The 5,000-nt window shown below is 48.1% G+C and overlaps 1 long non-coding RNA gene across 1 annotated transcript in view; it reads left to right on the forward strand.

Moving 5' to 3' along the window:
- LOC124024627 overlaps positions 1-5,000 on the forward strand; it is a 54,159-nt gene that overhangs the window by 26,395 nt on the left and 22,764 nt on the right. The window lies entirely within an intron of this gene.

Below are 5,000 nucleotides of genomic sequence, written 5' to 3' on the forward strand. Positions count from 1 at the left end.
TCTATCTATCTTTCTTTCTATCTCTCACTTTCTCTCCCCTCTCTTTCTTCCCGATCTTTCTTTCTATCTCTTGCCTTCTCACCCCCTCTCTCTCTCTCTCTCCTCTCCCCCTCACCCCCCCACTCTCTCTCTCTCTCTCTCTCTCTCTCTCTCTCTCTCTCTCTCTCTCTCTCTCTCTCTCTCTCTCTCTCTCTCAAAATTAAATAGAATTAATTTTGCTTTATTGACATGACATGTCAATGTTCATATTTCCAAAGCGTACTTTGGAGATTTACAATGTAAACATCATTAAAATAATAATAATCATTATTCCCAACGGGATAAAGGGCAGCAACAATAATTAAAGGTAAAAATAATCCTACAATGGCAAAGAGGACATGTGCAGGTTTGTTGACTCTGTCCCTCATCTTCTGGCAGGCAGCAATGTAGTGTACAGCTCTCTGTGTCCTCCCCAACAGGACAGGTAGCTTATCCTCATCAGAGAGGTCTTCAATGTAGTGTACAGCTCTCTGTGTCCTCCCCCAACAGGACAGGTAGCCTATCCTCATCAGAGAGGTCTTCAATGTAGTGTACAGCTCTCTGTGTCCTCCCCCAACAGGACAGGTAGCTTATCCTCATCAGAGAGGTCTTCAATGTAGTGTACAGCTCTCTGTGTCCTCCCCAACAGGACAGGTAGCCTATCCTCATCAGAGAGGTCTTCAATGTAGTGTACAGCTCTCTGTGTCCTCCCCAACAGGACAGGTAGCTTATCCTCATCAGAGAGGTCTTCAATGTAGTGTACAGCTCTCTGTGTCCTCCCCCAACAGGACAGGTAGCCTATCCTCATCAGAGAGGTCTTCAATGTAGTGTACAGCTCTCTGTGTCCTCCCCCAACAGGACAGGTAGCTTATCCTCATCAGAGAGGTCTTCAATGTAGTGTACAGCTCTCTGTGTCCTCCCCAACAGGACAGGTAGCTTATCCTCATCAGAGAGGTCTTCAATGTAGTGTACAGCTCTCTGTGTCCTCCCCCAACAGGACAGGTAGCTTATCCTCATCAGAGAGGTCTTCAATGTAGTGTACAGCTCTCTGTGTCCTCCCCAACAGGACAGGTAGCTTATCCTCATCAGAGAGGTCTTCAATGTAGTGTACAGCTCTCTGTGTCCTCCCCAACAGGACAGGTAGCTTATCCTCATCAGAGAGGTCTTCAATGTAGTGTACAGCTCTCTGTGTCCTCCCCAACAGGACAGGTAGCTTATCCTCATCAGAGAGGTCTTCAATGTAGTGTACAGCTCTCTGTGTCCTCCCCCAACAGGACAGGTAGCTTATCCTCATCAGAGAGGTCTTCAATGTAGTGTACAGCTCTCTGTGTCCTCCCCAACAGGACAGGTAGCTTATCCTCATCAGAGAGGTCTTCAATGTAGTGTACAGCTCTCTGTGTCCTCCCCAACAGGACAGGTAGCCTATCCTCATCAGAGAGGTCTTCAATGTAGTGTACAGCTCTCTGTGTCCTCCCCCAACAGGACAGGTAGCCTATCCTCATCAGAGAGGTCTTCAATGTAGTGTACAGCTCTCTGTGTCCTCCCCCAACAGGACAGGTAGCCTATCCTCATCAGAGAGGTCTTCAATGTAGTGTACAGCTCTCTGTGTCCTCCCCAACAGGACAGGTAGCCTATCCTCATCAGAGAGGTCTTCAATGTAGTGTACAGCTCTCTGTGTCCTCCCCCAACAGGACAGGTAGCCTATCCTCATCAGAGAGGTCTTCAATGTAGTGTACAGCTCTCTGTGTCCTCCCCAACAGGACAGGTAGCCTATCCTCATCAGAGAGGTCTTCAATGTAGTGTACAGCTCTCTGTGTCCTCCCCCAACAGGACAGGTAGCCTATCCTCATCAGAGAGGTCTTCAATGTAGTGTACAGCTCTCTGTGTCCTCCCCCAACAGGACAGGTAGCTTATCCTCATCAGAGAGGTCTTCAATGTAGTGTACAGCTCTCTGTGTCCTCCCCCAACAGGACAGGTAGCTTATCCTCATCAGAGAGGTCTTCAATGTAGTGTACAGCTCTCTGTGTCCTCCCCCAACAGGACAGGTAGCTTATCCTCATCAGAGAGGTCTTCAATGTAGTGTACAGCTCTCTATGTCCTCCCCCAACAGGACAGGTAGCCTATCCTCATCAGAGAGGTCTTCAATGTAGTGTACAGCTCTCTGTGTCCTCCCCCAACAGGACAGGTAGCTTATCCTCATCAGAGAGGTCTTCAATGTAGTGTACAGCTCTCTGTGTCCTCCCCCAACAGGACAGGTAGCTTATCCTCATCAGAGAGGTCTTCAATGTAGTGCGCTGCCAACCCACAGCTCTCTGTGTCCTCCCCCAACAGGACAGGTAGCCTATCCTCATCAGAGAGGTCTTCAATGTAGTGTACAGCTCTCTGTGTCCTCCCCCAACAGGACAGGTAGCTTATCCTCATCAGAGAGGTCTTCAATGTAGTGTACAGCTCTCTGTGTCCTCCCCCAACAGGACAGGTAGCCTATCCTCATCAGAGAGGTCTTCAATGTAGTGTACAGCTCTCTGTGTCCTCCCCCAACAGGACAGGTAGCCTATCCTCATCAGAGAGGTCTTCAATGTAGTGTACAGCTCTCTGTGTCCTCCCCCAACAGGACAGGTAGCCTATCCTCATCAGAGAGGTCTTCAATGTAGTGTACAGCTCTCTGTGTCCTCCCCCAACAGGACGGGTAGCCTATCCTCATCAGAGAGGTCTTCAATGTAGTGTACAGCTCTCTGTGTCCTCCCCAACAGGACAGGTAGCCTATCCTCATCAGAGAGGTCTTCAATGTAGTGTACAGCTCTCTGTGTCCTCCCCAACAGGACGGGTAGCCTATCCTCATCAGAGAGGTCTTCAATGTAGTGTACAGCTCTCTGTGTCCTCCCCCAACAGGACGGGTAGCCTATCCTCATCAGAGAGGTCTTCAATGTAGTGTACAGCTCTCTGTGTCCTCCCCCAACAGGACGGGTAGCCTATCCTCATCAGAGAGGTCTTCAATGTAGTGTACAGCTCTCTGCGTCCTCCCCCAACAGGACAGGTAGCCTATCCTCATCAGAGAGGTCTTCAATGTAGTGTACAGCTCTCTGTGTCCTCCCCCAACAGGACAGGTAGCCTATCCTCATCAGAGAGGTCTTCAATGTAGTGCGCTGCCAACCCACAGCTCTCTGTGTCCTCCCCCAACAGGACAGGTAGCCTATCCTCATCAGAGAGGTCTTCAATGTAGTGCGCTGCCAACCCACAGCTCTCTGTGTCCTCCCCCAACAGGACAGGTAGCCTATCCTCATCAGAGAGGTCTTCAATGTAGTGCGCTGCCAACCCACAGCTCTCTGTGTCCTCCCCCAACAGGACGGGTAACCTATCCTCATCAGAGAGGTCTTTGAAATCTTCAATAAGTGTTTCAAATTTGGGGAAATGACACTCTCTAATTGTTTTTAGTATAAAAAACAACATTTTGTCAAGAAATGCAGCTCTGTCTCGGTTCTTCAGTGGTGCAGTGGATTCTCTGTCTCTCTCTCTCTCTCTATATATATATCTCTCTCTCTCTCAATTCAATTCAAGGGGCTTTATTGACATGGGAAACATATGATAACATTGCCAAAGCAAGTAAAGTAGATAATATACAAAAGTGAAATAACAAATAAAAATGAACAGTAAACATTACACTCACAGAAGTTCCAAAAGAATAAAGACATTTCAAATGTCATATTATATATATATACCGTGTTGTAACAACGTGCAAATGGTTAAAGTACAAAAGGGAAAATAAATAAGCATAAATATGGGTTTGTTCTCTCTTTCTCTCTCTTTCTCCCCCTCTCACCCCCCTCTCTCTCTCACGTGCTGCATGTTTAATTAGTGTGATTGTGTCATCTATCCTGTCTGGTCCACAGGTTTCTGCTACAAGGTTTCATTGTGTATGATAGTCCTTTTATAAAGGACAGTGGAGTGAATAGGGATTTGATACGCTGAGTTTTCATATGAAACTGTGCGCAGTGAGCACACACACACACACACACACACACACACACACACACACACACACACACACACACACACACACACACACACACACACACACACACACACACACACACACACACACACACACACACACACACACACACACACACACACACACACACACACACAATCATTAGCAGGGTTGAAGAGTGGGTTAGGGGCAGTGGAGGGGGGTTCTGAAGCCTAGTTGCCCATCCAGTCAATACAGTCCAATGTAAAGTGAATGCACCACTACCCAGGCCTCAGATCATACATAATGAACACAGATTAGACCCAGCAAACACACACACCGTCTCAGAGCTGTGCTATTGTTGAGCTCGTTCACCTTGCACGGCCTCCCACATGATGGACACACACTGTATCCCAGGCTAGTATCAACCTCTGTGATCTCTAAGGATGGCTGATCCTGACAGTGTTGTGGTTCATTGCTGATCCTGACAGTGTTGTGGTTCATGGCTGGGTCACCTGACAGTGTTGTGGTTCATGGCTGATCCTGACAGTGTTGTGGTTCATGGCTGATCCTGACAGTGTTGTGGTTCATTGTTGGGTCACCTGACAGTGTTGTGGTTCATGGCTGATCCTGACAGTGTTGTGGTTCATGGCTGGGTCACCTGACAGTGTTGTGGTTCATGGTTGGGTCACCTGACAGTGTTGTGGTTCATTGTTGGGTCACCTGACAGTGTTGTGGTTCATTGTTGGGTCACCTGACAGTGTTGTGGTTCATTGTTGGGTCACCTGACAGTGTTGTGGTTCATGGCTGATCCTGACAGTGTTGTGGTTCATGGCTGGGTCACCTGACAGTGTTGTGGTTCATTGTTGGGTCACCTGACAGTGTTGTGGTTCATTGTTGGGTCACCTGACAGTGTTGTGGTTCATTGTTGGGTCACCTGACAGTGTTGTGGTTCATTGTTGGGTCTCCTGACAGTGTTGTGGTTCATGGTTGGGTCACCTGACAGTGTTGTGGT

Source organism: Oncorhynchus gorbuscha, unplaced genomic scaffold (assembly GCF_021184085.1).
Source record: "Oncorhynchus gorbuscha isolate QuinsamMale2020 ecotype Even-year unplaced genomic scaffold, OgorEven_v1.0 Un_scaffold_1976, whole genome shotgun sequence".
NCBI lineage: Eukaryota > Metazoa > Chordata > Actinopteri > Salmoniformes > Salmonidae > Oncorhynchus > Oncorhynchus gorbuscha.